Source organism: Argiope bruennichi, chromosome 4 (genome assembly GCF_947563725.1).
Source record: "Argiope bruennichi chromosome 4, qqArgBrue1.1, whole genome shotgun sequence".
In the NCBI taxonomy this organism is placed as follows: Eukaryota; Metazoa; Arthropoda; class Arachnida; order Araneae; family Araneidae; genus Argiope; species Argiope bruennichi.
The window spans coordinates 111,596,905-111,609,936 of record NC_079154.1 but is presented as its reverse complement, the minus strand read 5'-3'; the positions used below and the strand labels follow the sequence as shown (position 1 = coordinate 111,609,936).

General features: G+C 27.6%; 1 long non-coding RNA gene across 2 annotated transcripts; it reads right to left on the bottom strand.

Moving 5' to 3' along the window:
• Positions 1-5,218: 5,218 nt before the first annotated feature.
• On the bottom strand, positions 5,219-9,547 carry LOC129966064 (uncharacterized). Of its 2 annotated transcripts, none has more exons than XR_008784250.1 (3): positions 9,213-9,547; positions 6,874-7,031; positions 5,219-5,602 (listed from the first exon to the last, which is right to left on the bottom strand). It is a non-coding gene; the product is annotated as an uncharacterized LOC129966064 (long non-coding RNA). The 2 variants fall into 2 exon arrangements; XR_008784251.1 differs by lacking the exon at positions 9,213-9,547 and adding an exon at positions 7,158-7,518.
• Between the last annotated feature and the right edge of the window lie 3,485 nt (positions 9,548-13,032).

Sequence of the window (13,032 nt, the reverse complement as noted above, 5' to 3'; positions counted from 1 at the left end):
ATAGATGTTAATTCTATGCACCGAATTTTATCTCTCTAGGTCTCTTCGTTTCGTAGTTATCGTATTAAATTATATTTGAACAACTGGACAGGCATACTTCTTCTAAGTGAATTTTGCTCAAATGTGGTAGAAATCTACAAATCTGATGTAAAGACGGTATACGAAATTTCATCAGTCTGGACTAAAGGGGCGAATACTAGCACAGCCCACCTCTTGGCGTCTTTTTGAATTCTCGCCAAACGAGTGGCGATAACGTCGCCAATGTGGCAAACTAGACAGATTTTTTTAATATTTATTTTATTTTTTATTATATTTATTTATTTATTTTATTTTTAATTTTATTATTATTTATTTATTATTTTATTTTTAATTTTATTATTATTTATTTATTATTTTATTTTTAATTTTATTATTATTTATTTATTATTTTATTTTTAATTTTATTATTATTTATTTATTATTTTATTTTATTAATTTATTATTATTTCTGGCCTTCAAGTATCGTGTTTTAATTGAAAAATAATAATAATAACAAATATTCAATTGGTAGTAGTCAACTTGGCGAGATTTCAAATAAGTCGCCAAGAGGTGGACCCATCTAGGATTTTACCGGACCAAAGAGTTTTTGAGTTATCTTTGTCGCAGACAGATAGACTGATGGAATTTTTTCCAAAAATATGTTTTTCGAACACAGAGAAGTTCAAAACGTGGAAATTTGTCAAATTCTCGAGTTCAAATTTTTTGACAATCATTATACTTTTTTTTCTACATTCGCGAGAAAGGGAAAAGCAGTTCGAAGAAACACTTTAAATTTTATTTCACTTAATTTATACCATATTATTTAATCTCCTGTACATCATCTCAGTATATTGCGATTTGTATGCTTCTATGAAAACTGATCATTTAAGAACACAGATTTAATTTTAAAAAATAGATTTCAATTAGTAAATCAAAGAGTGATTCCTTTGGGCCAATATCTCCAACTGCTTTGTTAATTGCAATAGAATTTATTTTTGAATTGGTTGCTTATTTTGCGCAGTTAATGGACCTTTTCAGTACTATCTTACTCATTCGTCTGGAACAGAAGGACTCCATAGGTCACAATTGTACCAGCTACAGTTAGAAATAGACTTTTTTCTATGACGAACATACCACCCACCGTCACATTAGAATTAGAATCTTCAATGCTTGCAAGCAAAAGCGAGAATGTCATTAAAGTGGATTCATCAGCAGGAGAGTTAACGATTCTTCTAGAACATTCTATACCGACATCTCGTAATTTTCTGCTTTCTTCTTGCACTCTGCATCCACTTAAAGTTAACCTACTGAATAGATAAATGGCTATGAGGAAATTCCACGAAATGTACCATTTGACCACTTTCGTTTTTAAACTCTCTTCTTCTGACAAAGCTATGCTAATTGTGATGTAAAACATACAGATGAACATTCCATACAGTAGCAAGGTACACATATTCAAAGTATTGTCTGCTTGTACTACTTGTTTCGTTATCATGTTCAGCATTTTTATGTCTATAGTCATAGGTTCTTTCATATAATTTTCAGACTTAAATTTATTTAGAAGTCTTTTTCTGTAAGATTTTATTATGTTGCTGAGAGTCATGTAAGTATTTTCACAAAGCATTAACATCGTTCCACTGATATTTGCACTAAACGTAAACGAAAGAATGATACAAGAAAATATGAATCTGATGCTCAAATCTCGGAACGAATTTAAAAATGCGAATGGAAGCGTAAAAGCTTCACTGAGGTTTTTCCATTCTTGATAAAAGAAATAAAAACTCATGAAAGCCGAAACTATCAAAAGTCCCAACATATGAATTCGCATGTGCCATTTGACGAGTTTGTTTCCAACTGGAACATTCGGACATAACGCATAAGACAATTTGGAAATGTTGTGAAGATACATATTAATATCTTTTGATTTTAAGAAAGCAACGACATTTATCATAAATCCTCCGAATATGCATGCATAAAATACAAGTTGACCAGTTGCTGATGTAGATGTCATTCGGATATAATATGAGGCAATGACAAAAGTTGATAGTTTTATAGCATTTACTAAAACTATCCACAATTTTTTGCAACCTGGAAGTTTTTGATTTTTGTAAAAATGCATCGAAATAGGCAATCCCATTATTATTAAGAATTCAGAAATTTTTTGAAATGCATTGTTTTTGAAAACTTCTTTTGGTTTCAGCGGAAAGTCTGGCTTTGTTTCACCGAAATACATTGCGATTAAAAGTTTAATAAGTTTGCCTCTAATATTTTAATAATAAACACGATAAATTAATTTTCAATTGCCGAATGAAAAGTACTTTGCCAGCTTATCGACACATTTAAATAATGTGTTTTGTAGTAAAAAACTGCATACGATCTCAAACAGTCAATTAAGTACACGCAGCAAGAACCAAATTTTGCAAACAAACCATTAGAGCAATTCACTCTCAGATGCATTAACGATTGTCAAGTAATAAATTTTAAGAAGAAAATAATGCAATTTTGAATGCAAAAAGAAACAAAAGAAAGTTTATTATTGATTTATTGCACTAAAGAAAGAAAATCTACATTGTTGTGCTACGTTGGTATCAATTAGCTCAAACAACAGATGTCTAAATGTAAAATGAGAAATCGATTAAAAGCTTTGATTGTGTAGAAAAACATGTTGACAGCTTTTAGTGGACCTTCCATTTTACTGATTATTTGCTTGTGAATGTTCTGAATTTAGAAAAAAAAATTCTATCTTTGTGTTATTATTTTTGATTAATCATTTTGAGGCATAATCACAAACTACTTTTTCCAATAATTGTTTTGATGAACTTTTCGCTAATAGAAAATAGTTTTTACTTAATGGTATATGTTTATGTGATTTTATTATTTATAATATTTTGTTTTTATTTAATTACTTTATTTGTATTTTTTATTCTTTGTATATTTATTCATACAGTAAAGATTAATACTGAACATAGATGGCGCAGTATGCGCTAACCCATATGTATGTTTGGAATGTGGGGGAGGCGCACTTAAGCTGTTTTTGTAAAGACTTCTCCCTGAGAGTTGGTGTGAAACTGGTGCAAGTAGGCACCGCTCGCTCTTTTGTTAGCGGCAAAAAGAAGTATTCGTTCGCTCTTTGTTAGCGGCAATTTCTACTTTAATTGTATATGATATTATGTGTTACCTTATATATGTGAAGTCATCGTCCATGTGTTGTTATATGTGTGTGTGTGCAAAAAAAATAAGAAAAGAGACAAGAAGACATCTTTCCTTGGCTTAAATACACACAACCAGCTACAGTATATAAAATCATTATAAATATTTTGTCTTTTATTGAAAAATGTAAAGAATGTAGTTTAACTAAAAATTGATTAACAACTTTGTAAAATTCATTCTTTTCTTGTTTTCCTTCTATATTTCGATTTGAAGAATTCCAAGTATAAAGCTAAAATGTGTTATCGTTATTTTTAATGTAAAAATAATTTGTTACTTTCTCATATATGTAGTATAGAGAAAATACAGTAACCGTCAAAAAATTCAAACTCGAGATCTTGAAGGCTCTTCATATTTTAGACCACCTTGAGTTCAAAAAACATATTTTTTGAAAAAGTCCGTCCATCTGTCTTTTGCTAAGATAACACAAAAACGCTTTAAGCTAGACGGTTAAAATTTGTTATAAGGTCTTTATACTAAATTTACAGATTTCTATCAGATTTTGAGTAAAATCTGTTGAGAGTCATTCCATCTGATCGAATATAAGTTAATACGATAACTACTAGACGGAGAGAGCTAGATAGATAAGATTTGGAACACAGATTTAACATGTATAGTGTGGACACCTGTGAAATGTTAAAGCAAATCTAACTACGGGTTAACTGTCTTGCCGGTATGTACTTTCAGAAATATGTAAATGCGAAAATTCAAAATCGCAATGACATCAATATATGAAATTTAGTATGGGAATTTGTGGCAACAAGTGTAATTTCATGCCAAATTTTTATTTCAATCTTTTGGGAAGAACGATTCTGAAAACCAAATAAGGATTAATTTCCAAAAACTTGCCAAGAATCACACGAGAGATTCAGTAAAGATGCTAAATTCAAGTCAAAATTTAATATTTCGTAACTATTGAATGCATATAAAGCGTCCTCTGGCATGACAAGTGTATTAGAGAATTAATGTAAACGCCTTTCAAATTTTGAGCCAAATCCAAATACACATTGATTGTCTGTCGGTCTGTACTTTCAGATACATGTAAGCGCGATATTTCAAAAGCAAAAAGAAAATATATGAAATTTGGTATGGGGAAGTTGATGAATACAAGTGTAATTTTGTCAAATTTTTGTTTCAATCGGTGGAGAAAAACCTGTCTAAAACACAAATTTGAATATAGATAAATTTCTGGTTACTATTAACGCATGCTAGGGATTAATAGCCAAATAATTCGTCAAGGATGACACGATTCAGTAAAAATACTAAATTCACGCCAAAAATTAATATTTTGTAACTATCTTAGCCAATGCCATGTAAAACGTTCTCTGCCTTGGCAAGTTTATTAAAGAGCAAGCGAGAAAATATTGAGAAGTCTAATTTCGCTGGTTATTTATTTATTATTATCTTCCGATATGATGTTCTGATGTTTGAAAAAATTAGCAAAAGACAAAAATGGAGATAATGCTTCGGAAATTATCAGTTTTTAAAGTTTCGGCAGCTGTTTACAAAGATGTTTTTTCTTATTTGTTATGAAATAAATCCTGTGTGTTTATTCGGAATTTCATTCTTGTTTTTTTATTGGTTGGTGTATTTCATTACGACGTAGATAAAATTTATATTTTAAGATAAATCAGCTGAAAGTAAACTGATAAACCATTTTTTATTGTTCAGTTGTATACGATCTTTACCCTAAGTGGAGATAATGAACTTAAAAAAAAATATAATAAAACAGACTGAAATAGGTTCATAAGTAATCATTACATCTGATACTTTGCTCACTTTTTTAGCATTATATTGGAGAATGGTGTTGACAGATATTGGAAAAATTTTGAATAATGAAAACAAATTACTTAAATTCTATCATAATTTTTAATCTTATACCTTTCATTTACTCATTATGATATTTTCTTGTAAATGAGTAAATGAAGAGGTAAATAAAATGAACCTTGTAACAGTTTTTTATTAATGAAAATAAAATTTCAACACAATCAAGTTTTCAAACACTAATAAAGCATTTTTATTACAATTCAGATCAATATTAAACCTTTACACAGTTTAATAACATAACAAATGAAGTGCTCATGAGTAAATGAATAATAATGATTAGTTTCTGATGATGAATGAAAAGTTCATTGAAGGTTATAATTCATCGTGAATTTTCAGAGCGAAAGAGCTTTCTGCTGCTTCAAATAAATTCAGAATGTACTTTCTCATGGAAAATGTGAATGAACACAGGCATGTTAGAGCAGTGAAGAAAAGGACGAGGGGTCTTGTGCTAGGATATGTGATGTACATTGAGAGCAAATTTGCTGCAATAAGAACTATCAGCATTCTGTTCTGAAGCTCTACTAAACTGAAAGCCATGGTCACTCATAACCTGAAAAAGGACACTTTTCATTAAAATTCACAAAATTAGGCTATATAGAAGAGAAATAAAATTTCTAAAAAGATTTTAGGTAAGCATGTCATTGAGAAATCTTTTATTCTTTATTCCATTAATTTGATATATAAAAACACCTGTGGAGTTATATTCTTTATTCATTATTTCCATCCTTTAAAACTCTTTTCATTATTTCTAAAGGCTTGGAAACCTTTTAGCATCAATGATAGTATATTTCATTATCATAAAGGGTTTATTTACTTCTATAAAGGTTTTATAATTTTGAATTACATTTACAAGAAAATATGACGTTAAATACTTGTAGAAGATAATACATTTGACATTAAAGATGATAGATTTATTAAAATATACATTGATTTATATTATTATTTTTAAAAGCTACATAGATTATTTATAGTCTATGTAAAAGGGGTATTCAGAAAACAAATTATAATTACATTCTTGGTATTTGAATTCAATTTAAATTGAACGATTAATTTAATTATATAATTCAAGAAGAAAAATGATATTCATTCAAAGGATTTGGGAAGTAATGAAATTAAGTTATCTTTTTTAAATGTTTTAGTGTCAAAAATAACTCCCCAAATTTTAATGTTATAAAAAAACTACAAGAAATCAATACATGATAAATAGTTTTTTCAGCTATTTTTAAAAATAATTTAAATATAATATAATAATATTCCTCCTAATGGTACGTATGCATGAAAATTTATTCGGAAGTTATTCTCATTAAGGATGTTTTAAATAATGTCCTTAGTAACATATAGATGTCGTAATGTTAAAATATAACTCTACGTCGATACAATAAAATATATAAAGGCATACTTAATAAGACAAATATGAATTAAGCTCCAGATTTCTATATATGGCTTAAAATACAAGAGTTATACAGATTTCTTAATATAATCATATATGCGCATAAATTTTATAACATTTTAAGCATGAATTAAAATTCATAAAGTTTAAAATTATTAATTTAATAATCTGTTATTATAAATCATCTGATTTTACTTGGAAACATTTAAATTTCCGAAGTCCATAAGAAAAAAATTTGCTATTAAATAATACATTAAACTTTTATTAAAAATTGTAATAAATTTGACTTATATTTACATTTTATTCGGGAATACATTTAGATCCGGTTTAAAATCATTTTCGTGTCAAATATATCTTTAATAAACAAGAAATAAATACTATATTAAATTTATCATCCCTCTCTAGTAAAAATAAAATACAAAATAAGGTACCTGATTTAATGTCTCTATGTTCTTTATTCAGTTGTTAATGGAGTCTAGATTTTCTTTTTTTGCCCACTTACAAGTAATAACATCCAAAAGGAAACAGTTTCTAGCAAAGATCTCAAATGTCAAAATTCAACCATAAAATACTACTTTAGATCTAATCTCTGAAAGAAGAAAAAAATTTAGTAAGCTTCATACCATTTAATAGCTGGCAAGTTTTACTCTTTTACTGCAGATAAGAATTGAATTGACTGAAAAACAGGCGCGGTTGCTAGAATTCAAACATCTACCTCGTGTTAGGTTTAAAAACTTTGCGTGGTTGCGTTTAAAAAACGCATGCCAATAGATGAAACAATAAACATCGAAAAGTAAATAAGAATTGAAACGATAACGCCTGATAAAAATAACAAAACACTTCGTATTGCTTTCACCTATTGTCCTAGATATCGTTTTGAGCAGAAATTCCAAAGTGCACGAGCACTTAATTTATGAATATTCAAATTGAAATGGATACAGAACATATTTCTTTTGTTGCATATTTAGTGTTAGCCAATTAATTCTTGTTATAATTAAATTCATTAATTGCCTCTCACTTAATTGTTATCTTAAAATTAAATTGGCAGAAAAACAAAAGAGACTGCCATATATTAAACAAACTAAACATTTGTGAATGATTACAAACTTTAGATTAAAGTGATTTAAAATCGAAAAAAAATTGAGTTTTTATTGCGAATTAAATTATTTTCTTTTCTTTACTTATTTTTCTGATGGAATTATTTATTGTGGAAATAAATTATGTTTTTCTCTAATGCAGAAATAATAAATTATATATTCTTGCTTAATTTAAGACCGACACATTATCGAGCCAAAAAAGAATAAAATAAAATAATAATAAAATAAAAAATAATTAGATATATCTTGAAATCGAAGTACATACGGTTAACTGAAGATTTTAAAATGATATAATAATACGAATACTATAACAATTAGAAATTTTTATTTTAAGACAACAGTAGCTTTTTGGAAATGCAGTCGTAGCTTCAACCAACGCATTAATATAAAACAAGATTTTAAATAATATTTTTTGAATTTTTATTCAGTCTTATTTTAACCGAAATAATATACCCATCTTTGCACAGATTTAAAATATTTCCTGATTTTATAGTCTTAATATAAAAACTTCGTCTGTGTAATATATGCAATCGTCTAAGTAAAATGTTTTAATAAAGAGTAATTAAAATAAAATTTTCCAATTCCCCCCCCCAAAAAAAAAAGATTAAGTAAACCAAACGATTTTTAAAAACGTTCGAATGCTTATCTCCTTCAGACGTTAGTACTGCATACTTCGTTTGCGAATGCTGATACATAAATAAAGTTTAATTAAATTTTTGAGACAATTAATTAAATAGTAACAGAAACAATTAAGACGTGGTTAATTTTTAGTTAATAAATCATCAAAAACCCAAATCAATAAATGTTAATTAAAAATGGATATAAAAATAACTAAAATAAATTAAAATTGTTAAATGATTGCTTTTAAGATTTTCTTTTAATGTTCTTCCAGAATTCTGTAAATTAATATGTTCTGACAACAAGCATATTAATTAAAATTCATTCATTAATATTAATTTGAGTTAATAAATTAACCAGAGCTGGCTCATATTCCGTTCTTGTTCTTCGAAAATAAAAAAATCATTGCTTCAAATTATGTATATAATTCATTTTGAAAAAAAAAATATTTAAATGAGATAAATAATTTAGCAATGAAATTTAGTCACTGGAAAGCAAAATTTTGAGATTTAATATGGTGTAAAAATAAATTTTGTGACACCACTATATGGAAAGATATCAAGGTAAATTACCATATAAAAACTAGGAAATTTTCAATTCAGTGGCTGATGAAAATGTTTTATTTGATAATAAAATTTTTGATAAAATCAAAATGTTTATAAAAGTAAAGAAAAATAATTAAATTAAAGAATTCTTAAGAAAGATAGAAATGACACGAAAATTTACTGTCTACTTCATAAAAACAAAATTAAAATATAGAAATTTTCTTATTCAAAATCTACTTAAAAATCTATCAAAATTATATAAAGTTCTCTGAAATGAAAATACTAATTAAAAAATATAGAATAAACTATAAATTTGAATAATACTTCAAAAAAGGAAGCATTCGAAAAATCGCGGATTACATAAAATTAAAAATAATTATAGTACAAAAAGCATAATGTTTTTATTCTTTGTTAATATAAATTCTGAAAAGAAAACTTTGGAAATTCTCCCAAAAAGTTGGAAATAGCAATGACAAAAATTTATCAAACCATTTTATAGATGAAGCTTACCTCTTTCAGTGCACAGTTGCTTTTAAATTTTCTCTCGCGGTAATACTGTTGTTGTTCTGTAATTAGATAGTGAAATTGCAAGATTAGATACGTAACCTTTTCATTTCTGATATGAATTCCTAGTAAACATCAGTCAAGCTTATGCTACCATCAGCCATTAAGACGTAATAATTAAAGAAAATCTTTGCTCTGCTAAGTTTCAAAATCGTCTGCGCAAAATAAATCCGTTTCGACCTACTTAGAAACAAGGAACAGATGAACAGACGATTTTTTTTCCTTACATTTTAATAACCTGCAGGGAATAATATTATGTCTACTATCTCTAAAATGGGCGCGAAAAAGAATAATAAAAGGAATGAAAAAGAAGAAGGAAAAAAAAGTTTATTCTCTAGAGGAAACAGATGAGATATGCTATGTCAACTTTGATGCTTTTAAATTTATTGACACTTCATCTTTTTCCTCTTTGAAGCTTGCATTGGCAGAAAGGAAATAATATAGTAATAACGAAGTTTCGTGGAAAAAGAACAGCTTGAATTTTACCTCTGCATGTAGTAGTGGTCGAAGGTTTTTAAAAGTAATCATTTTTTATAGCTTTCTCTAGCTAAATACCCAAAAAGTAATTTATAGATTTTGTTAGAATTCTTTTTTTTTCTCGTATATGGATTGATATGTACATGTTGAAAGAATTACTACCATCAAAAATCGAAGTTTGATTTTGATTAATTTTTACGTTTTATATTTAAAACAAAAAAACATTTTTATAATTAGATTTATGTGTATGTGCATTGGATAACACAAAACGTAGTGAAGTTGATAGCTGAAATTTGGCATGTGGTTCTTACAATAAAATGACAGGACGGCAATCTCGAATTTTGAACTATTCTGGATTGAATAAATGTTTTCTTGAAATTAATTAAATGACTTGGAGTTCACTTATAAGTAAATAATTCGTGTTCGAAAAAATAATAACGAAATTTATTTTTAAAATGTTAGGTAAAATATTTCATTTTTAATAAAAATAAAATGAATACTCCTTTCCAATTTTTGTTATAATTAGATATGTTCACTGCATTTATGTCTAACTGCTGATTTCTCACTCACTCATTATTGATAGCGTATAGTTACAACTAAAAAGCATTCTAAGTGAAGTAAAAAAAAAAAAAAAATTGTTCCAGTGAATAAATGTATTACTGAAAAAAATTTACTGTCTAAATTTTTCAGGCAATCTCCCCTCCGAATTAGTAAAATATTCTTGATACATTAACATTCTACAAAAAAAAAAAAAAAAAAAATCACTGTTTTAAACGCCAAAAACAGAATGACTTAATTTTTTTTAAAATAAATTTATTAGTATAGGCTACTCAACAACTGATTTGAGGAAGTGGCATGCGTTGATTGATGGATTTTCCACAGCACAGTCTTTTGAAATAATCTAAAATAGTGATCTGCAGGGTTTTATAACACGGTTTCCATTATAATCGTAGAAGTCCATTATAATCGTATTTTATATAAGATGGTAAGGTGTGAAAATTTTTTTACTAAATATAATTACTAAGATCATAAATTATATCATATAACTGTATAAAAGTTTAGGTTCAGAAATGCATTTATTGATTCACATAACATGAAATGCGATTCTTTGTATTTTTCAGAGTAATATTGCAATTTGAATTATATGTCCAACTCTGATGCTTTAGAAACTAATTATTGAACGACGAGTAAAGTGAATGCCTCTTGTATAAAGAGACCAGAATTAGCAAGTACAATCGGGTAATATAGTAAAATAAATAATATAAGTAATATAAGTAAATAAATAAATAATAATAAATAAAATAAAATAAATATAATAAATAAATTAAATAAATAAATAATAAAATAAAATAATAAATAAATAATAATACATATAAATAAATAAATAAAAATAAATATAATAAAAAATGAAATAAATAAAATAAATAAAAAAAATCCGTCTAGATTGCTACATTGGCGACGTTATCGCCACTCGTTTGGCGAGAATTCAAAAAGACGCCAAGAGGTGGGCTGTGCTAGGATCCACCCGTACAATCGCAATTCTCTTCTTTTTGATTAGGTTGAAAAAGTATCCCTAATTTATGTTAGCGGTACTTAGTTATAATAGTAAATTATTTATATTAAAAAAGGAGATAACCAGAATTTGCATTTTAAAGAAAGTGACTTGTAACGAATTTTTCTTTCTTATTTTTTAACAGCAACCCTCATGTACCAAATGTAAATGAATTAACTCAAAAGAAATAAACAGTAAAAATAATAGCAAAATATTTTATTGAGAAATCTCTTAGAGCGACCATCATCCTTTCTAAGCTCAATCATCCACTCAAAGCAGATATCTACTCTGAATATTTCCAATTTTGAGAGACAAATTTCTTATTAAAACCAGTCCTGATTCATTACTTTTAACTCAAGGGATTAAGACCTATTTAAAAATTTCATTTTATTCGAAGATATTTAAAGTTTTGAAAAAAAGGATTTTAATCGATTTGCTTGGAATTTTCCATTTTTCTTTTCAGTGATAAATTTTTTCAATTTCTTGTAATTGAAAAAGAATAATTTAGTATTATAGAAGAATGTGTATTATTACTGATTTTTCTCCAAATCCTATGGTCAAACTATTTAATGATTGTGTTCATTTACCTTCTTTCGAATTACCTTCTTTACGTTCTTTACCTTCTTTTACCTTCCTTCGTTCATTTACGTTCTTCGAAATATTCACCCAATTTTCTTCCCTGTTTTTCGATATCTTACAGACAACACTTTTCCATTATTTGATCTAGATTCAGAAAAAAGAGTCTGGACGTAGTCCAGAGACCAAAAGAGTAGATTTGTGTCAAACTCTTGATAAAAAGAATCAATTTCATTGAAACTAGACTAGGAAACTCGGAGGTTTTCATGATCCTTCCTTTAACATTAATAATCCGAACAGATATACAAGAAATTTTACTGTATTAATCTTTTTTAACTCATTTTTTTTCAGAATATTTTTATAGCACTATTTAATTTTAATTTAATTAGTTATTTTTTAATATTGATTAAAACTTTTTTAAGACTTACTTCATTTCACACCAACATCCGGTTTATACTATCGAGCTCTAGAACTCACGGGCTGCAGTGGCCTGGTGATAAGGTCTCGGCTCGTGAGCTGTAGGATTTCAGGTTTGAGACCCGATTCCACTGAAGAACCGTCGTGTAAGGGAGTCTGTTGCACGTTAAATCCTTCAATGCCAAACGTCCTCCCGCTGGTGTGGCGTGGTGTGGAGAAGGGAGTGCCATCTCAGGTGTCGTCCTCGTCATCGGACCGAGGTTCAAAATGACCAGGTGCGTCCCAAAATAGCCCTTGTATTGCTTAAAAACGGGACGTTAATATGATTAACTAACTCTAGAACTCACTTAATGAACTTCCTAAAAACTTAGTTGCATTATCTGACATCTAAATCAAATTTTGAATTAATAATCCAATCGAATTGCATTTTTGCCGTGACTAAATATGATTCTAATGGATTACTAATTTGTCGACAACAAGCTCTTATTCTTTTCCTATATTCATGCACCATTTACTCCATGATACTATGAAATTTTTTTAAAAAATCATATTTTTTACAAAGATTATTTTATTATGCGCATTGCTATTTCTATTGAATGAAAATTATATAAATTTCAAGCACTGGATACATTTACTCTCATATTGCCACTTTGGAGCAACTAAAAAAAGTTGCATTCATTTTCAGTTTTTGGTTTTATTTACTTGCGTGTGTTGCCATTCTAAACTACTGAAAAATAATAAAGA